The sequence below is a fragment of the Zalophus californianus genome, chromosome 6, assembly GCF_009762305.2.
Source record: "Zalophus californianus isolate mZalCal1 chromosome 6, mZalCal1.pri.v2, whole genome shotgun sequence".
NCBI classification, from domain to species: Eukaryota; Metazoa; Chordata; class Mammalia; order Carnivora; family Otariidae; genus Zalophus; species Zalophus californianus.
In genome coordinates this window covers 77608424-77631259 of record NC_045600.1, presented here as the reverse complement: position 1 = coordinate 77631259, position 22836 = coordinate 77608424, and the positions used below count along the sequence as shown (strand labels likewise).

The window sequence follows — 22836 nt, the reverse complement described above, 5'->3', positions numbered from 1 at the left end:
GGACCAATATGGTCCACAAAGGGTTTGCTCATTTGAACGGCTGACTAATTTAGATTTAATATTTTGGTGCTTGCTCCTTGTTCTTATTCCCAATTATATCCAACCAGTGCCCAGAGATGTATTTAAGACCGTGATTGGATAAACTGCTTAGCATAACTTTTAGATGCATGGCTTATTAAATCAAATGTGCTTTAGTTGGTTCTCTTTGCATCAGGACCTTTTCACACCTGAGTGGAAAGTCCTGGCTGTTTCTTCCAATTAATATTTTAAACCTATCTTATCATTTGATTTCAGGGATGGCATTATATTCATTCTAGAATGTAAAGGCTGGTTAAGAAATAGGATGAGGTATTACAATTTGGGGATGCTGCATGAGCTTATGGAGGGGTGATGTCAGTGTTGGAACTGAGGATGGAGGAAAAAGATAAATGGCAATAAAGCTGGAGTCCTCTGGAAAGCTAAAAGGCAAGAGAAAGGGAGCAGACTGGTCTTCCCGCTGGAGTCATTACCAGCCTCAACACCATCTTCAAGAAAGCCCAAATGTGATATGCTAACTATTGTTCCAAAAGCACAGAGGTGAGAAGATTATGGTTGGCACAGTAGAACCGAGTCCTCTCACTCTGCTGCTCACTCCAGGATCTAAAAAAGCACGTGTAATTTTGTTTTCTCTGCTTACTTAACTTCATCACCATTGCTGTCAGCATGGTTGTAAGCTCGGCTGATACCTCCACGTTTGCCACTTTGAAATCTTCTTGATTTACAGAGAACTAGCCCTGACTGTTGTGCTGTTTGCTCAGGGTTGGGTTTGTTTTTTCCCCTTCTCCTCATTCAAAGAACACATTATTAAAAACAGATTTCAGGGGGTGCCTTGGTGGCTCAGTTGGTTAAGCGATTGCCTTCGGCTCAGGTCATGATCCCAGAGTCTTGGGATCGAGTCCCGCATCGGGCTCCCTGCTCAGCAGGGAGTCTGCTTCTCCCTCTGACCCTCCCCCCTCTCATGCTCTCTCTCTCTCTCTCATTCTCTCTCTCAAATAAATAAATAAATAAATAAAATCTTTAAAAAAAACATTTCAGACCTTACAATTTATAAACAGCGATTCCTGTATCTTTGGACAAACATCTAAAAACTTTATTCATTCAACACACACATTCATTCATTCATTCAACACATATATATTGAGTATCTGCTCTTTAGTTGAAGTTCTTCTGGGCATTGGGGATCCAGTGGTAAACAAGACAAAGATCTTGGAGCTTACATTCTGATGGAAGAGAAAGTTGATAAAGCAATAAATTATGATAAGTGCAATAGAGATAAATAGAGCAGGGCAAGGGAGAAAGACAGGGTAGTGGCTATTTTATTTTATTTTATTGGTTTTTAAATTAATTTTTATTTTAGAAGTAAAATATGTGCATTCACTGGGATATTGGGACAATTCAAAATAAATTTCAATTACACTGAACATTCTACCTTCTAACCTCATTGTTTTCACATACCATTTCATGAACATTTCCCCAGGTCATGAACTATTCTAAAGCTTCTTTCTTAATGGGTCGGATGCATAGAGTTCTATTGTATGCATATAGCAAAGTGCATTTAACCAAATCTTTACTATTGGAAAATTAGGTCAGTCCTAATTTTTTGTTATTGTTGTAAATAATGATATGGTGAACATCCTTATGTGTAACTTTTTGCACCTATCTGGTTATTTTCTTATTATAAATTTCTCTAAATGGAATGTCTTGTTCAAAGGATGAAAATCATTTAAAGAATTTTCATGCATACTGATAAATTTCCATTCTAATTACATACTCTTTCCAGCTGTGAATGAGAGTGCCTGATTCCCTGACTTGAACAATGCTAGGCTTATTATTTTTTCAAAATTCTTTGCCAATTTGATAGGCAAGAAATGGTACCTTATTTTAAATTTTTGAATTTTTCTGATTAATAGGGAGGATAAACACGTTCTCCGAGGTGTATTTGTCATGTTCCCCTCTTTTTTTACGATTTGCTTTTCCATGTAGGAATTTCATGTAAGTTCCATAAAGTTAGGCAACTTTTTTGGTATGTTCTGTTTACTGCTATAACCTTAGCACCCAGCTGGAACAACAGGAGGATTTTACTCACATTTTTTTGAATGAGGATATTTTCTAACTGGGTGTTAATCATTTAAAACATTTGATTTGCAAAATATGCAAATGAAATGATATGAATTCTTCATCTGGCAAATAAATTACCTAACTTGGGCAGTGGCTATTTTAGATACAATGCTCAAGAGAGACCTTTGTGAAGAGGTGCCATTTGAACAAAGACCCAGATGAAGTGGGGAAGTGAACACTGCAATGTTCTAGGAGAAGAGTGTTTCAGAAGGAACAACTGCTACAAAGTCCCCAAGGTAAGACCAAGATTGGCATATATAGAAGCAACAAAGATAGCCAGAGTAAAACAAATAAAAACAAAATTGGGCGGGAAATGGGGTGGAGATACAGACAGTGGCTGGATTATGGAGGACCTTGAGGTCACACTTAGGTCATTGGACTTCATTCTGAACGTCCTGGGGTACCACAGAAGTTTCAAGGCAGAGGAAGTGACATTTTCTGACTTTTCTTTCTAAAAGATATCTCTGGCTGCTGGATGGAGGATATTAGGTTGAAGCTGGGGATGGGGATATGGAAGAGTGAAAACAGGAAGATGCATTAGAAAACTTTGCAAAATATATATGAGAAATATAAATATCTTGGGCAAAGCTGCTAGCAGTTGACATAGTGAGAAGTGTCAAGATTCAGGATACATTTCGAAGGAAGAAAGATGGTAGGATTGGTTGGTGAATTTGGATGAGAAATATAGGGAAAGAAAGAGTCAAGGATGCTCTTGGCTCTCAGTCTGAGCAAGTGGATACATACTAATGCCATTTGTCAAATGGGGTAGCCTGGGGAGGAGCAGGTTGGAAGGCAAAGCTGTATTAATCAGCTCAGGCTGCCATAACAAAATACTAAGACTGGGCTTAAACTTAACAAAACTTCTAGAGGCTGGGAAGTCTAAGATCAAAGTGCCAACTGATTCCGTTTCTGGAGACAGCCCGTCCTCCTGGCTCAGAGGTGGCTGTCTTCTCGCTGTGTCCTCACATGGTGGAGAGAGAAGACAAGCATTCTAGTGTCTCTTAAAAGGGCACTAATGCCATCAGACCAGGGCGCCACCCTCATGGTGTCATCTAACCATAATTACCTCCAAAAAGGCCTTCTCCAAACATTATTGGACTGGGGTTTAGGGGTTCAATGTATTAATTTCATGGGGAAGGACATAAGCATTTAATCCCCAAAAAGGAGGTATGGTTTTGGCCATTTTTCTGCTTTTCTTTACTGAAGATGTAGACATCTCTGTCAATCATTCAAGTGATGATGAGCAGACGGACACATGAGTGTAGACCTCAGGGAGCGTTTGAAGACAGAGATAAAAATTGGGAAGGCATCCAGCATTTAGATTTTAAATCACAAAAGAGATGAAAACACCTAGAGAGTTGAAGGCAAAGAAAAAATGTTAAGGATTGGGACTTCCTTTAGAAATGAAAAAGTTGTCAGATTCAAAGGAGCAAAGGAGACTAAGAAGGAGAGGTCTCTGAGATAACAGCAATGCTAACAGAACACAGTATCTCAGAAACCAAAAAAAGAACATGTTTCAAGAAAGGGAGACAGCTTAACTGTGTCAAATTCTGTTGGTTAGTCAAGTAAGATGAAAATGAAAAACCAACCATTGGTTTTAGCTGGATGGAGAATTCTAGGGATTCCAACAAGAATAGCTTCTGTGGAGCAACAGAGAAAACAGAGTGAATGGAGTGGGTTAGGGATGAAAGGAAGTGAAGAGGTGGATATGGAAAGTGTAGACATAGAGCCTTTTGAAGGTTTTACTGCAAACCCAAACAAAGTAATGGGACAACAGGTAGAGGGGATGTGTGGTCTAGAGAGAAGTAGAAGTTTATTAATGGGAGATATTACAGTCCATATGTATCTTGATGGGAACCATCGGGTAGAAAAGTAGAAACTTAAGATACAAGCGAAAGGTAGGATAACTGTAGAAGTGAAATCCTGGAAAGGTCCAGAAGAAATGGGATCCTTGCACAAGTAAAGAGGTCAGCTTTCCATGGGACCAGGTTCCCCAGTGTAAAGGAAGAGAAAGCAGGGTACATGGAGGCAGATTTTGTAGCGGGAAGATGAAGTGATTCCCTTCTGCTTTCTCATGTTTGAAAGTAAGAGGCAAGATCATTAGCTGGGAGTGAGGAGGAGGGGGAAGTATTAGCAGCTGGAGGGCAAAGGAAAGAGTGTGAGTGTGAACGTGTTAGCTTAGAAAACAGAAGAATGGGGCGCCTGGGTGGCTCAGTCGTTAAGCGTCTGCCTTCGGCTCAGGTCATGATCCCGGGATCCTGGGATCCAGCCCCACATCAGGCTCCCCGCTCGGTGGGAAGCCTGCTTCTCCCTCTCCCACTCCCCCTGCTTGTGTTTCCTCTCTCGCTGTGTCTCTGTCTGTCAAATAAATAAATAAAATCTTAAAAAAAAAAAAAAAAGAAAGAAAATAGAAGAATAAATGACTAGGTCGATGTAGTAGGATTCTTGAAGCCCATTTAAGGCCAGTGAATGTAAATCTAAGTTTCAACCAGTGAGCATTTCTCTATTAAAATGAAGTCAGCCAGTATGTTTTCCCAGCCACCATTCCTGTTTGGTGGGGGCGGCAAGTAGGTGGAGTTGGACTTGAAGAGGATGAAGGTTTTGCTTGGTGAATAAGATAGAAGTAGAGAGAAAGGATTTTTTAAAAAATCACTTCCAGTTGTCTTTTGATAAAACCAATTTCCCTCACGGAAACCCATTGTGTCTGCTGGTACGTTGGCGTTCAACTTTTTTCTTCATCATACCATAACTAAAAACTCAACAGCTGAAAAATAGCTTTCCCAACATAAGCACTATAATTTCTTCTATCTCTCACTTATTTAATTCAAGTTGAGGACTCTATTTTTTAAATTCTTTTTACCAGTTTTTCTTACATAATACATAACAGCATAGTTGTAGAGAAATAATTATGGATGTTATTAACATTGGTACTCCTGAGTTTCAAAACAACCTGTTATAAGAATGTTCAGAAAAATATGCTATTCATACAAGGAGGTTTATTTTAAATGATTCAGATTATATTTAGTGCATGCTAGAACTCCATAATTCCATGAAACCACAAGTAAATTCAGTTTTATTGAGAGCCACGATAAAGGTAGCAATTCAAATACCAATCAAACAAATCCAAGAAAAAAAATGCATATACAGTCCAATCATGTTATAAAAAGTAGAGATCTTAGTCCATTTGAAATGTGGCCATTTGGTCTTGCCCCTTTTTTAAAAAAAATTTCTGCCCTTCTGTCTCCTGTAGAGAGGAGTCGGGATGCAAACTGGAAAAATACAAATACAGAATTGGATACTGTAGAAATACAGAAAACAAGTGGGTGTCACAATTGGACCTTAGACAACTTTAGATATCCTCTTCTCTTCCAGCCTGGTTGGAATATGGTGGCATGTAAGTATTACCTAGAGAGCCTAAGACGTAAAGTGAAAGTTTTTTGTTTTGGTTTTTTAATAGGAAAAGCAAAGAGATTATAAATGCAGAAGACCTGATAAGGGGCTTTTTGCTGGGTGGATGTGGAGTCCTTCGCAGGAGGTCCCTTTGAGTTCTTAGCACTGTAACTCCATGTCAAGGCCTAAAATTCAGGAAACTGGCTTGCTGTAGGCTCTTAGCTTAAAAAGGAGAATGAAGAAGAAACCTTTACAATCCCTCTCTTCATTGTCTAACTAGTTCACAAGAGCAGGAATGGCAACTAAGATTCAGGATGGATACCTTATTCAGAATTAAGAAGCAGGCATTCAGTAGAAGCATCCGTCCCATATGTCTTCTCATTAACTTGATTTTGCATACATAGGGGTATAAGACTAAGAATGAACCCCAACCCTAGACTTATTGGACAGGATTGAAAGAAGAGGCAGGAAATAAGGGAAAAGAGTACTAAAGCATGGTCTCTAAGACCTTCTGTTTTAAGTCTCATATAACTTGTCTGCTTATTTATGATCAGTAGTCCTTAACTTTGGGGGGGTAGGACTGGTCATGGATTCCTTTGAGAATCTAATGAAAGCTGTGGTAAACACACACACACACACACACACACACACACACACACACACGCACAAAATTTTATATACATACATACAATTTTGAAAAGAAAGTTCATGCACCCAAGATAAGGAATCACTGCATTATATGATCTTAAAAATGTAAGCAGCCAATAAGATATTTATGGTGTGAAGTTCTGACTTTGATGTAGGGGTGTAATGGTGCCTTGGGCACATGTTTTTTTGTAAATCATTTGGATTCTCTTCATTAATTTGAAAGATTTACGTGTTGAAGCAGGAAAATTAGAAGAACCATTATCTGAAAAGTTAATAGCATGGTAAACAAATACCATCAGAAACATTCCCAGATATGTTTAAGGCCTAACAATGTGTACTCACCCTCCTTGCCTCAGGCCCATATCGTGCTATAGAATCTTTTTTCCTGAAACAGATTGTGTAATGATTCTGGGTAATCAAGATCCAGTCTACAAATCCAAAATTACAGTGTGTCTGTCAAATGCTTCAGAAGATAATGTTTTGAAATCTCCGAAATATAGTTAAAAGAACTGCTTTCTCCAGTAAAATATACCAATTCAAGTCCTGTAAACTGAGCATTAATTCTAAGCTGTGATGCTCAGAAAGCTCTAACTCTGTGATACACATCTCTCTTATATATGTCTAGGTGAACACCCATTTTCCACAAACATAGAACACCTACAAAATTGTATTTCTTTATTCATGGCCCACTGGGGCTTTCCTGTGCATCAGATTTTAAATAGCAGTAGGGCAAAAGGCAAAAAGAATAATCAGATCAAGGCAGATAATCCATGAATCCAATCAAAACAAAGGTAACGACAGAGCCTTTCTCCACCAGCTTGAATGAATTTTCATTCCCTCGTCTTTATTTCCTCCTTCTATCCCACTCAAATAAGTGTGCCACACTCCATCCTGTTCTGCCTATGCCCCAGTCACACACAGACACACGCACACACAGAGGCTGAAAGTTCAATGGTGGTGTTTTAACCTCAAACTACAAAAGAAGATAATATTACAGCTCTTCTCACATGTCATACTACTTCAAATAAGAGGATTTAAATGATAAAATTCCAGATGTTTAAAAAAGGAAACATTTAGCTTATGCCTTCAAATGTTTCTTATCCTCTAAAAATAGCTTCCCCAAACCATTTCAATTTGGCCATTCATATGTTCTGCTTCCTTTTGTACAACATATGACAGAAACAGGTCTGAAACTTGAGCCCCACGAATCAGTTTTTTTGTGTTTCTGATTGTGTGTTTTTAAAGAAATTTTGACTACATTTCATATTTAATATGAAAAAAAATGTTATGGCTTCCTTAAATCTGGGCTGGGTTTGTATAAGAGAGAATCCAAGAATCAGTAAGCACTCAGGATTCCCTTCATTTCTCAAATGTGAATGTCATCAGCGGTGAAGGAAGACAAAGTGATTTAAATGTGGAGGGGACCTTGGTCAGACACCAAATTTGCTCCATATCTCTCAAAAAAGACAGGTGGTTCTGCAATATAAGAATTTTCAAAGTAAGTTTTATTTGAGATATTTCAAACTATGCCTAGAAAGTACAAACATTTAAAAATTGGTACAGGTCTCATTTATCTTCGGTGAAACAAATAGGATGTGATTTAAAGTAATAATAGTCATGCCTCATATAAAACAGTGCCTTTCCTGTGGAAGAGTGCGTGATTCAAGCAAGATTGAACTCCATGTGTGGTTACCTCTTTTATGAACGTGACCTTGTCTCCTCAAGCAGAGTGTCACTTTTACACACATGTTCAAACGTGACAAATGTCATCTCGGCATGTGTTTCACATAAGGAAGACCAAGCCCTTGGCTAGCACCATGCATGGCCTGGAGATGCATCATCTCCCTTTACCAACCTTTACCCTTTACCCTTTACCCCAGAGACACGTGGCCCACGGTAGCGTGATGTGGCAGCAAGAGCAGTGGACCAAGAATCGGCAGACCTAGTCCCATCTGTGGCACGTTCTAACCAGGCAAAAGTGGATGAAACCTTAAATCTCTCAGAGTTTCAATATGCTTCTCCATAAAAATGGAGGGTAATTACGCCTGCTTGCCTCGTAGGGTTGTTAGGAGAATCAAATGAGATAATGTAAGTGAACATGCTTCAAAAACCGCACTACACACACACATGGTAAAAGAAAATCTGGATTCGAATTTTATAGTTCTCTGGCTCTTGTTTGAATTATGAGGAGTTTCATAAATCCAGTCCTTTTTTATGGTTTGCTCTAATATTTTATAATGATGCAAAAAGGGATGGGAATGTGCACTGTAATCATGCAAGAGAAGATTGGGTACTTTTTCTTTTCCATCTCAATTAACCCCTGCTGAAGGTCATAGACAGGCCAGAGCTAAAGGTCCATTTGGCTTTTTGATCTTGGCATGCCTTCAAATGGAAAAGGAAGAAGGAGCCAGTGGTAGATGATTCAGTTTTCTGAAATACTCTGAGGAAAAAAAGAACATTTTCCTTATGTGGCTCCCTTATTCACATTTTTCAAAAATGAATAGATTTCTTTTTTCTGCTGTCTTCTTTGCCTCTTTGTCTCAATCAAACTTGTGAGTGTCTGATTATAATCACCAATGGTCTGTGAGGTTTCTGCACGATATCTTACAACAGTGTAGGGCCGATGTGTCTCCAGGGCCTCATAGGTTTGATAATGTTAAGGCTACTGTAAGTAAAAGGAACTTACTACTATAATAATCCCAATTTCATAACAGTTCAGGCAATTTGTCTTATTGGTGTTCCCTTCAGTCATAATCAAAATGTAAAAGCACAGCACTTTTTAAAGGTACACCTTGTTTCACACCTGGCTAACATTTGTCACGGAGGGAAAATATTTCTATTTTATATGCAACAAATATTGTGTGAGCACCTACTATGTGCTTGAGAGGGGCTGAGAATGATGAAATAAAAGTAATGGTAGCAATCATACTACCTGTCAGATACAGGGCTACAAGCTTTATACGAATGATCTCATTTAAGCCTCACAGAAGCACCGAGAAGTAAGTAGTCTTGGTCCCATTCACCAGTTGAAAGAATGAAACTGAACAAAGTTAAGTAACTTGTATAAGCCCACCATTCAACAGATATTTATTGATTATACAAGTCAGATATCAGTCGCACTTTCCTTCCGCTGGAGAGCTAGGTAACATTGTCTTGAACCACTCAATTACACATCCTAGTGCCTTCTCAAATTTTTCTGTTAATTCCCCTTTCTTTGTCTCTTGGGTTCCAGCTATGCCTCACCCAAACTGGAAATCTCACTCTTTCCAGGTTTTCACATCCAAATCCCCTGCATCAAGCATTCATGTCATCTGCAGATTTTCTGAAGATTTTGAGGGGCCCCTCTGAAGGACCTCACATTAAGCTACTCATAATCTTCCATTTATTCATATTCTTTGTCTGTCTGTCTCTCTCCCCCCTTCCCTCCAGGACTGCCTACATTTTTCTTCCTTTCTCTCACAGAGCTCTTCTGCTCTTCCCAACCCCTAGATCAAACACTAAACTCCTTATGATGCTCTGCAGAACCAGAAGTCTTCCATTTCACCGGCTCTACCCTTCTTAGAAGGATGTTGCAATGACATAAACGATGGGGATTCCTGATATACATTCATATTTGGTATTGAACCACAAGAAATCGTTACATATGCAAATACCAGCTCTGCATTTGGTGGATTTTTGTTTCTGTTTTTAGTTTAAAGACATTACTAAACAAAAGATAGGGCCTACTTCTACTGATTCTTAGACAGCAAACTATTTCCAATTTTAAAAATTGGAAGACAGGAGAAAAATAATACATCAAATACCCATGTGCCCTCCACCCTTAACTCTTTTTAAACCTATGTTCTTTGGGTCCATTAAGGCAGGGACTGGCAAATCTTTGACGTAAAGGACCGAATAGCTAATATCTCTTCCTTGGCAGGCCACATGGTCTCAGCTGCAAGGACTTACCCTTCTTTCCCATAACACAGCAGCTGTACTTAACACAAATGGATGGGCGGGGCTGTGTTTCCGTAAACCTTTACTTATGGACGCTGAAAGTTGAATATGCTTCTTCTTTTAGGTTTTCTCAAACATTTGAAACATTAAAATGTAAACATAAAATCTATTCTTAGCTCCTCACTTCAACTGGCTCCAAGGGCCATGGTGGGCAACCCCCCTATCGCGGTATCTTTTATAATTGTGAAAGAAACGTACTAATCATGGCTGCATTTTTTTTCTGCCCTGCCAAAGCCAAATCTCAGAAGAGTTAATATGCTTTCTAGAAAAACAAGTGATACTCTTCCCACTCCGTACAACTAAGCCCATCATTTCTTACTCCTCCTCAGAGAAAGATTTTGGAGTAACGGGTTAAGAAGGCTACACTCTTCTTTGGACCATTGTCTCCGAATGTGTGTACACCCAGAACTCAAACTCCCCTAGATTTTAATGTGCTACCAAAAAAGAAAGTGGAAGGGGAGGTTTTATGGTATTTTACCATTTAAGTCACTTCCTGGAGTAAAGCTAAACATGTTTTCTTTTTACAGAATCTTAGGTTTTTCAGAGCTTTTAATATGCTAATGTCAATAATGGCTTTCCAAGAGGATGGAAGATTATGCACTGATTCTTATCAGCTACCAAACTCTTCTTTTTTGAAGTATTCTGAATGCCTGCTACTCCAAATGTGGTCCACAGACCAGCCGCAGCAGCTGTACCTGGGAACTTGTTAAAAATAAAAGTTCAGGCCACAGCCCAGACCTACTGAATCAGAATCTTCAATTTAATATAATCCCCAGGTGTTTTAAATACACTGCGACAGACCATAGTTTTGTAAATAATACTTTAATTTAAGCTAAAGGAGCAACATAGATCCAGGAGCTGAAAGAAATCAAAACATGAATTACTAGAAATCTTGGTTACCTGGAAGTAAAATCCATTTCCATGGGTTAAAGCCTTAAAAAAGAAATCATCATTTTGGAGCCAGAAATGTAAACTAGAAAAAAAGCCTCTGTTTTTGTTTCTGACTCTTAACAGCAAGAGTAATCTTCATAATCCTTGTCTTTTAATAAATCACAGTTTTCTCAAGGAACATCCAAACCTTTGTTATTATTTTTGTTCTTTTGAGTGAATACAATGACGTCCCAGGTAAAAGCCCAAGGACAAATTGGTTAGCACAAGCTTGTGTATTTAGGTAGGAATGACAGCTACATCTGACTGTTTCCTTAAGAAGATTTCTAAGGGTGTTGTATAAAATTTACAACACATCCCCTGCCTTCCAGACATTATATTAGTTTAAGACTACCATGATCCGTGAGCGAATAGTTATCTTAAATTTGTAAGTGTTTATTAAGAATAACCACTGTGAAGTTGTTCTGTACTTTGCTATTGGCAGATGAGATTCTTAAATGGGTTCATATACATTTTCATTGCGTACCACTAGTTCAAATAGCTAAGGAAATTTTCTCTTACTGCTCTTCTCAAGCCTACCTTTTGTTTTTACTGTTATTAAGTTGCACCATATGATACCAAAAAATGTTCCTGATTTTATTCTCCAGTTATAATTTGGAATCCGTCATGCTCTTTGCCACCTCAGAACGAGTAATCTGATTTTAAAAGGCATACATGAGGCACAGTTGAAAATAACATTCACACCCTCTTTGCAAAAATCTTTCCAATTTCCAATTTGCTAATCCCTTTTGTAAAACAGTTCATCGTATAGGATTAAAAAGTCATAAGACTCCCAGTGGACCAGATTCTCAACCTCCTCAAAGAAAGCCATTGAGAGTATTCTGCATTAAAGAGCTATGTGGGCCATGGAGCAGAACATGCATCTGGACCACATATGTAGTTAACATGGATGGATATGCATAATAAAAATATTTCTGCACTCACCATGCAGTAGCAGCACTGAAAAGACCCTAACTCCAGCAATAATTCTTTTACACAAGTCCAGTGCAATGCTAGCCTGTGGACAGTTGACCCTCACTGTGGTCTAGTGCAGAATACCAAAGTGGTGCTCCTTGAGGACGTTCCCTGACGTTCAGGGCCTTCAGCAGCTACAAAATTCATCTGCTCGAATATGCCAGCCTCAGTTTCCTATAAAACTCACACCTGTGGATGATATTTGACCATTCCAAACTAGTCACTAACTAGCTATCTCATTCAGGCCTCTTAAGTATAAGGTCACAAAACTGAATTAGACTTCAAGTTCTTAAAAGGTTAATATGTGGCCCACGTTGATTGAATTAGGATTGATACAGTCTTTTCACCCTTTTACTGCTCACCTTCCATCCTTCTGGGTCTACCTCAGATTCTGCTGTTGCCATTGCATCATTTCTTATTTCCCCAAACTGATATTTCTCTCTCTTTTGAATCTCTGAAGTATGTTGTGTTTCCCTTAGGGCACATATGATGCTGTTCGGCCTCATCCTGTGCTTATGTTCGCATGGAGGTAATAACAACACCTACTTCGTATGGTTGTTATGAAGATTATATCAGTAAATACATGTGAAACTCTTAGAACAGTGTCTCACACAGTACATGCTGTAGAAGTGCTCGCTGCTAACGTCATCATTATTTGCAATATTTAGAAGGCCTTTCACACTTCACATTTATAAAGGAATTAGTATCTTCTAGAACTTCCATGGTTTGGGGTTTTTTTTACATTTAAATATTTGATCCATCTGGTGTTTTATTCTGATAAACAGAGTAAAGTATAGAACTCTATTTCTCTACATGGCTACTCTCATTTATTAAGTCTTACATTATTTAGTGAATGTAATTAACAATTACATTTATTAAGTACTCCCATTGATTTGAGATGCCACTTTTATCACACACTAAATTCCTGTAGGTATTTTGAGTCTCTTTCGTAGGCCAGAATAACACAACTCTTAAAGCTTTAAAGTTTGTTTCAGTATCTGATCGGGATAGCCTCCACACCCCTCCACTGATCTCCTCTGGTGACCCTTGCTTATTTGGTTTCCTAAATGAACTTTAGAACTAATGTGTATAATTTGGGGGATTTGGGGAAGAACAACAAAACCTGGTGGGTTTTTTTAGGGGGTGGGGATGTTGTTACATTTGCAAACATCTATCTGTTCTTGAACTTTCCTAAGCACCTGGTTTGCCTTTACATTTGTTCCGAGTGTACTTTTCTGCAGATCAGGAGTATTTCCTCATATGGGTCTCTCACGTTTTCTTGTTGAGTTTATTCCTAAATATTTTACCTTTTTTGTTACTATCTTAATAAGTCTTTTCTTTAATTTTATCTTCTAACTGGTTGTATACATGAATACTGTTTTTCTTTTTCAGCATAGTAAGTTAACATCAGCTATCTTCCCAAACTATCTTATTGTACATTGTAGTTTGTCAGCTGAATTTCTTGGGTTTTCCAGGTATATAATCACATCACTAATACTATCCCTGCCTTTTTTCTAATGTGTATAAGGAATTTGTGTTTCTAATATTTTATTATATTAGTATATATTAATATTTTGTTGAGCCAGATTAGAATTAAAACAAAGCCCCTTCTCTAAAACTGTCATAGTAGATCAGAGAGATGGCTCAACCAGGACTCAGAAGACCTGGGTTCTAGTCTCAGCAGGACCATATATACTTCTGGGTCCACAGAAATAATTAGCCTTTATGAACTGAACACATTTATAAGATATTTAAGAGATATAACAAGGACATACGTTGGTTAGCTATGAAGTGGGAAGGGAGAGGAAAAAATTAAGAATGACTCCCAAGTTTCTAATTTATTTTATTTTTTATTTATTTATTTTAGAGACAGAGAGCGCATGGGTGGGCACACAGGAGAGCAAGAGCAATGCTGAGGGGTAGGGTGGAGAGAGAGGGAGAGATTCTTTAAGCAGACTCCATGCTCAGAGTGTGGAACCCAGCGCAGGGCTCAATTTCATGTCCCTGAGATCATGACCTGAGCCGAAATCAAGAGTCAGATGCTGCTTAGCCGACTGAGCCACCCGGGCATCCAGCCAACTTTCTAATTTTAAATAACTGGATGGATGGTGGAATTCCTAGAGAGAAAATAATAATAATGAATCATTAGACATATTGAGATAATGTGTATATTCAATCTATATGTGATTTAAACACATTCAATAAAATGTCAATATTAAGTAACTGATACATAATGTTTGCTGAAAATATGGAATGTATAGAATAAATGATAATTAGCTACAATGGGAAGCCAAACTACAGTACAGTTTAATAGCAAGTAAGGTAAGTGGAAGAAAAATAAAATAATCTTACTGTGAACTTAAGAGAAACGGCAGGAATAGATAGAGGATTTTTAACATTTTAAATTTTCCTACATTCTTATTTTTCCCGAGGTGCCATTGGTCTTGTTATCTAACTCACCCATTATTTCTTCTGAAACAATTGCATTACAGTAAGAGTAGATAAATATAACCCTGGAGTACTATAGATCACTGAAATGTTGGTTGCTTTAAACAAAAAGAAGTATCAAATCAAGTTAGTTTCTAGATTGCTGTTCTCCTGGGCACTGGTTCATCGTTCAGAGCTGTCAAAGGGTCTTGTCACTTGGAAGCTCCTGTGACACACAGGACTAATTGTTTGCAGCCCAAGGCATTGCATGGCCCACTTGTAAAGGCAGCAAGACAAGCATCTTCTGAATTATCTGATCACTCTAATTCTTCTATATTAATGGCACAATAATGGTGTTTTAAATTCCTTTGTTTTATGTTAGTAATTCTCACTCACCTGCTGGGGTTTAGTCAAGTACTCGCTCTACCTACGGATGATTCAAATTATTTTCAGACCATCTGTCTTAGTGATTGTCCGATGCATTTTTAAGCTATTCATATTTTTTATAACGTTCAATAAAAAGCATCTTGATCTTTGGTCCAAACATCTCAAAGGTCCATAAACATGAAGTCTTTTCCAAATTTCCCCAGCCTGTAGTGACCTGGGCACCTTCAAAATCCTCGAGAGCTTTTCTGAATGGTTCCTTTATCACAGCTTCTGCTGCCTGGAATGAGCTGCAGTTTTCCATTGTTTACCCCGTCTTTCTAACTAGCTTGAAGACCTCTAAGGGCACAAACTGTCTCATACCTTTTTTTTTTTTATTAACATTCCCGGTGCATAGCATAATACTCTGCATATTTTTTCAAATGTGATCAAACATTTACTGTTACTATAGTAAGGTGGGATGGCATTAGGGTTAAGAGAAGAGCCTCTGGAAGTAAGCTCCTGGCTTGAAATGCCAGCTCCACTCCATAGGAGCTCCATGACTTTGGACAAGTTCTCCAACCAACCTGCCCCTCGGTTTTCTCAACTGTTAAACAGGGATAATGTTCTACCTATTGACTGGATTGTTAGAGGAAGAAACAGGTTAATGTATGTCAAGAATTTCAATCAAATGATTGCCACATAGAAAGTACCATGTAAATGTTTGCTTGACAATGATAATGACCTCTATTTGGCCCTTTAGAGCTTAATTTATTCAATAATGTGACACTGCTATATGTAATATGCATTAACCAGGGTTTCTTCCAGAAAAAAAAAAAAAATCAGGAGCATCTTCTCCACTTTTATTTTTGTAGAGTTAGTTACAACTGCCCCCAAGACATCTATGAACAGACTAACATTAATGCTAGATTGGCAGGACAGTCTGATCAGCTACTTGGTGACATGTTGGAATGTAGAGTAATGGTGGACAGGCGCCAAATGAATACCATTCTATTTATTTGTTTGTTTGTTTGTTTGTTTATTTTAAGTAGGCTCCACACCCAGCGTGGAACCCAATGTGGGGCTTGAACTCACAACCCTGAGATCAAGACCTGAGCTGGGGTCAAGATTTGGATGCTTATCTGACTGAGCCACCCAGCACCCCAGATGAATGCCATTTTAAACAAAGGAACCTAATCACTTTAGAAGCTTAATATACTATTAATATGCAGACTAAAGCAGTGTAAAACGCTATGATTACAAACACGGTAAAGTCTTTTAGGCCCACCTTTAGCAGCACTGTTACTAGTACTTCTGGAATATGGCAGATCAAATGTTTATTCTATGAAAGAGAGGAAAGGGGTCAGGAAGAAAAGGGAAAGAAGATATAGAGAGCAAATAAATGGTCCCAAACACTGTAAGAGATCACACTGAAATAATGCAGAGGTAAAAACAAAGTATCAGTTTCCCCCTCCCACTCCCCGTTATATCCAAAAGAAAAGATAATGTTTAGAAATATGTATATGAGAGTATTCAAGAAGAAAATAAGGAGAAATTAGAAATGAGAAAAGAAAATATTGAAATAGACATGAGGCACCCATATCATTTAAGCAAATAGATAGTCTTGACAGTCTTAAGTTTTGAAATCACATTTTCTGAAACATTCTGTGGTCAAATACATTTTACGAACGAGAAATGGAAGATTATTGCAAAATGGAAGATTATTGCAGTGGGAACTTTTAAAATTATTCCTCATGAATTTTCTTTGTCTTGCCTATCGCAAAAATAATATATATTCAATGAATAAAACTTTGAATAAGTGCTCGGGCACACGTGTACACATGCATGCACATGTCCCCACGTACAAAAAAAAAGCTATCAGCCCTTTACATTCATTTAACCTTTATATACATTATGGGGTTTGCCTTTCAGTGTTTGGGGCTTTATTTGTTTATTTTTATTTTGGTACACATCAATGAAATATTACACAAATACTATTTTGTGTAATATTTTGCAATAGCAAAGTGGGTTTAAATGTTTCATTACGCTATTTATTTTTAAATCATTCCTTATTATAGAAATGAAACTATTTAGGGGCACCTGGGTGACTCAGTCGGTTAAGCATCTGACTCTTGGTTTCAGCTCAGGTCATGAGCTCAGGATCCAGAGATGGAGCCCCGCACTGGGCTGTGCACTCTGGGGAGTTTGCTTCTCTCTCTCTCCCTCTGCCCCTCCTCCCACTTGCACACGCTCTCTCGCTCTCTCTCAAATAAATAAATAAATCTCTTAAAAAAAATGAAACTATGTAAGAGAATGTTTTTGCACCTCAAGATAGATAAATGGATGTACAGATAGAAATATCTCCAACCACCCTTTTCATGGTGCATAAATAAAATTTCTCTTTGATTGCTGGCTAAGGTCACTACTTCAGAACCTGGAGCTATTTTCATCTCTGTGTGTTCCAGTGAAGTCAATCATTGTTCATTAAGTATTCAGGACTCTATTGCAGCAAAGGGAGAAATGGTAGAAGAATTTTGACAAACTGAAGGGATCTGCCGCACTGAGAAAGGAGCAGGGAATGCGTATTTCTGAGCAAGTGGATTCTGAGCTTTCCAGGGGGCTGCCATCAAGAGCTCCCAAAAAGTATGTTCACCTTCTAACTCCTCTAATGGACAGTCACTGCCAATCGCTGGTTTTCCTGATTCTAGGCCAGTGTGATTTACATACAGAAGAACTTCAGTTAAAGGACACTAGGACTTCAGTTAAAGGACTCACTCACTGTGAGTGCCAAACATATAAAACATAGCACCTCCTTGCTACAAAATCTAAAATTAGTCACCGGGAAATGCATGTGTGTACACAAAAGGCCGAAAGAAAATTTACCAAAAAAATGTTAAAAGAGGTTATCTCTATATAAAAATAGGTTTACAGGTGATTTGGGTTTTCCTCTTTATAAATTTCTGATATTGCGGAAAGAACATATTATAAGAAGACAGAATAATAATTATTTTAATAACCTAGAAAGGAAAGAAAATTAAGGTAAAATTAGCCATTAAGGTTAGTGTTATTTCCCTATAATTAGATCTCAACAAAAGTCTTCACCTCGCAACCCTTAAAATTCAAAGTTCTTACCAAGGAAAGAAAAAAGGACAAACCAAAATTCATTAAAAATGATTCATTATAGAAAAAGCTTTTTCAGTGTTTTTGTTTTATTTATGTTAACGTTTGTCAGGTTCTAACTAGGCCAATGACTCAGTTCCTAAAGTTTTTGGTTTATCAGTATGGTTCAGTTAGCCCAGATGAACAATTGTGAAAAATTCCTATTTATTGGCACTAGTTTGAAATAAATTCGGTTTTTGAGAGGAAGGAGACAGAGAAGAAAAGTCTAATTCCCAGGACTGATGAAAAAGATATCTAGCCAAAGATAGCTTTCTGATAAAATACTATGCATTTGGGAAGTGACAGAAAGTAAGGTTTTTTGAGAAATGACCCCTAAAATAAGAAAATAATTAAATTAATATTTAACAATTAAAATTGAAAAACTAAATTCAAGAACCCTAAGGCAACTTCTAACCTGAAAAATCATTAGGAAGCTAATAGCTTGATCAAGTTATCATTAATAAAATAGATTCCATTCTTTTTGAATTGTTTATATTTTTTGAATAAAATCATATATGCTGTTTACCGTAAGTAATTTCCAACTACATTAAGTCTCAGAGTCATCTGTGTTTGGGGGCTTTTCTTTTTTAACGTTGTTTTTTATCACTGTAGCTTTTTATTCAGTTTTTTGGTCCAGTTTATATCAAATTTAAGTTCAATTATTTCTTCAATAGTTGTCACAATGAGCCTCCTTCAGGGAAGAATGAGGGTAAGTCCTAATTACATTCTCCTTGGATTGCTGTGATGAGATTATATTTAGACCAGGTATATTTTCAGTCTTAGTTCGTTTAAAGTTGGATGTGGATAGGTCTAGCAGACCATGAATTAACTCTGGGTGCCTTCCTTTTGAATTTTCATTTACACCCCCTGTTTTGCCTGTGTGAAATGTTCTAGTAAGAAAAACAGCCCAAGGCTCATACCAACAAAGGGGGGGGGGCACAGGTGAGGGCCCTGAAGACGGTAAGAGAGAAGGGCCTATCTGCTGTTTGTGTCCCCTCAATCTCAGCAATTAGAATTTCCTCCACTCTCTGAGGGATTTTTAGAGTATGAATTATGGCCTGGATTAAACAGTTACTCTGCTAATCCTTACAAGGACAATATTTTCTTTGAGAAAAGAAGGAAAACTGAATGATTATAGTTGCTATGAAAGGCTGACTAGAAAAGTCTGTCCTGAGGTCTCTGAAATATTTGCTTCGTGAATTTACCCAACATCGCCTTCATGTGTCCTTGATTCTCTTTGCATTTCTGCCGGGAGTTCAATTCCCACATCAATAAGAGATTGCCAGCCCTGGGGGCTCATAATAAAGACAAATTGTGTACACACGCGCCCCACACCGTGAGGCAGGACCCTTCCGTCCGGGCCTCCCCTGAGGAGGGCCGGCCAACCGGACCATGGACACATCCCCCCAGCACTGCACTACATCATCTGACCCGGTTTCCCTCCTCGCTTCAGATTTCAGGCGTCTCTGCCTGGGTCCCAGTCTGTTTAAACTCACACTAGCACTTCAACAAAACCGTCATATCTTTATAACACTTTTCAAATGTAAAGTTTTCAAGGATTTTTTTTTTCTTAGAGTAGTACATATATTGAAATAGCCGTATAGCTTTGCCCAGTAATAAATAACTCCTTGGAAAAAAAGAAGTGCTTAAGATGGATATTCTGCAAAACTCCAGAATTATTGTGCAATCACATTTTTATCTACCATTTTTAGAGCCCATTTGATTTATCCCAGCTTGGCATATTAGAATAGACATGGGGAACAAACAGCCTGATAGTTAAAATTTTGTCTGCATGTGAATCTCCTCTGGCTTCCTCCTCTGCCAGGAAAATTTTTCCTGTTGTCAGTCAACTGATCCTAATATCTTCTTGGAACAGAGCAAACATTTTAAAGTACAAAGCAAAAGTCCTCCCCCAGCCCTGGAGAGAAAACTTTTTTTCCTTGAGCTGTTGATGTCTTTAAGAGAAATGGCTTTAGCTGGTTCAGTCAGATGATAGTGGACACACTTAGCTCCATATAAAGGAAAATGTTTGAACACCAGTACTATTGATTTCAAGGAAGGTTTATTTGGGTAACATTTGTTTAAGAAGATAATCAGAGTCATAAATTGCATAGTGAGCAAATCCCTCTTAAGCAACAGCAGAAGAGCGGTTTTGTTATTTTGAACTTTATCTTTGCTTTGAAAAAGTCCAATATTATTATGCATTTTGAAATATTTTATCAACTGAGGAACTTAGGCCTCTCGATCATGGACTGCATTCTTTAATTAACTGATTACTTCCAATTCTTTTTAGAGTTTTGGCCATAATTAGTTACTTGGAACCTAAAGAGAAAATGAAGACATGACTTTATCTTAAACCTTAGTAAAGGGTTTTGTTTTAAGGTAGACAAAGCAAGTTTTCTTAGGATAGCCTTATGGTAAATGAGCTAGAGTGTCAGCTTATTTCAGCTAGTATCTCAACACACATTATTTTAACTGTTGGCTAAACATAAATTGATAGAAAATAGTCACCAGCGAGAATAGAAACACAGTAGCAATGGTCACTGAAAAGAGATTTAAGCCAAAAAAGCAAATAAACCCAAAAACTATGATAGGATATCTATAGAGCTCTTCATTGATCTTGTATTTTAGAAAAATGAAGTGTGTGTTAGGAATGATTCATGGGCTGGATAGGGAAGTGGTTGGAGACTGGTTTAGGGTGGAGAAAGAAACACAAGAAACAGCAATACTGGATAGAAAGAATAAGTTCTTGTGAGCTTTTCAAGTTTCTATTATCAATCTGGGCTTAAAAAGAATAAAATATTTTGACTCAATAGGTGCCCAAAATGAGATTATAGAATTATTTCAGAATTAATCAAGGTATTGTCTTATTTGAAGGATGTTTGAACAATAATAGCTATATTATGAAGGGTTCTCCTGAGGAACAAACCCAATAGGAGATCTAGCTATCATCTCTCTCTCTTTCCCTATCTATCTATCTATCGAGAGATTTTAAGAAACTGACTTACACAATTGTAGGGGCTAGGAAGTCTGAAATCCATAGGGGAGGCCAACAGGCTAGAAATTCAGGTAAGAGTTGATGTTGCAGTCTTGAGTCCAGAATCTGTAATGTAGGCCAAAAGGTGGGAAGCTCAGGCAATGTTTCCATGTTGCAATATTGAGGCTGAATTGCTTTTTCCTCAGGAAACCTCAGTCTTTGCTGTTAGAGCCTTTAACTGATTAGATGAGGCCCATCCACATTATGGAGTGAATCTCCTTAATTTAAAGTCTACTGATTGTAAATGTTACTCACATCTAAAACCTACTTTTGTAACAACATCTAGACTGGTGTTTAAGTAACCGGGCATTATAGCCTAGCCAAGTTTACACATCACGATAGTTTTAGCAACAACCCTTAACTTTGTACATTTTGGTTTCTCATTGTGTCTAAGAATGAGATGATGTATTAAATATTAAGTAGAATGTTAAATAGTATTGGATTTTCCCGTGCCTCTCTGTGTGTGTGTGTGTGTGAGTATGTGTGTGTGTGTGTGTGTGTGTGAAAGTTTGTGCCATATGCTCAGTCTTACTGGTGTGTGTTTCTAACTTACGCTGGTAAAACAAGTATATGCTACCAAAGCATTTCTCCTGCAACCTTCCAAAGGAATATAATCTGTGTGTCTCAGACACACCAGCTGAATATACCTCCAATGATAGCATTTAAAGAACTCCACTCCAGATTCTGAATAATATGGCTAATATCTTTGAAGAGAGAGGACTTAAACATAAAAGAAATAAATGGCCCATTAGAATATATGACTTCAGTAACCAGGCATTGAGCTTTTGTCCTTTGTTTCAATACTAGCAAGATAAAAATAATATATTAGAAATTTCATTCAAGCCATTGGCATCGATTTTCAAGTGACTGCTTATAAACTTTAAATGCTTTGGTTTTGTCTCATTTTATTTTATTTTTTGTTTTTGCTCATGCTTATGTTTGCAGAGTGAGTCATTCAGTTGGTTGAGTGGTTGATTTTTTAACTCAAATACTTTATTTATCAAGACTAGGAAAAAAAACCACCTATAAATATAAATGGGAATTTTGAAGAAAACGATCATAGATTTTAGTTAATTTTATTGAAAGTCCCCTATCTTAATAAGGATAAACAGTGTCACTGGCTTTTATAAAATAATTCAGTTTTTTTCTTCTTCAATATTCACCTGTGTATTGAAATTGGATGATAAATAGCATAGTTCTTACAGATGAGAGATCAGAAGTGGGTCTCACAAGGCTAAAATCAAGGTGTCAACAAGCTCGCCTTCCTTTAAGAGGGAGAATCCATTTCCTCATCCTTTCCAGCTTCCAGAGGCCACCAGCCTTCCCTGGCTCAGGGCCCCTCCCTCCATCTGCATCCAGCAGCGAGTGACATGAAGCCAAGCCCTGCCCGCATGGCCATCTCTCCGGGTCCCTCTCCTCTGCCTTCCTCTTGTACTCCCACCAATAAGAGCTACAAAATAATACATTTGTGTTGTTTTAAGCCACTAAGTTTGTGGTAATTTTTTATAGCAGCTCTAAAGAAATTTCTATAAAGAAAAAAAAGAAAAGAGAAAGACTGTTAAAGTATGAAAAGGATAAAATAATCCTTAAGGGTAAATCTAGAAATTTCTTTGCATGTATTATCAAGTAAAACAAGTTATTTGCCAACTTAGCAAAGAAAGACAATGCTCTCATTCGTGGGCTTTGTCTATAATGGGGATAGATATCACTCTGAATACCTATAAAAATAGATTTGAATATATGCTACCAAATTTAAA

The 22836-nt window shown here is 37.7% G+C and overlaps 1 long non-coding RNA gene across 2 annotated transcripts in view; it reads left to right on the top strand.

Annotated features, from left to right (window-relative positions):
- Nucleotides 1-2297: 2297 nt before the first annotated feature.
- The window catches only part of LOC113910167, a 29957-nt gene continuing 9418 nt past the window's right edge, over nucleotides 2298-22836 (top strand). Inside the window, exons 1-2 of one of the 2 annotated variants that reach the window (XR_003515941.1) lie at nucleotides 2299-2393; nucleotides 5408-5551. This is a non-coding gene — a long non-coding RNA (uncharacterized LOC113910167). Of the gene's footprint in view, nucleotides 2394-5407; nucleotides 5552-22836 lie in introns of both variants that reach the window. The other variant, XR_003515942.1, reaches the window with a different exon arrangement.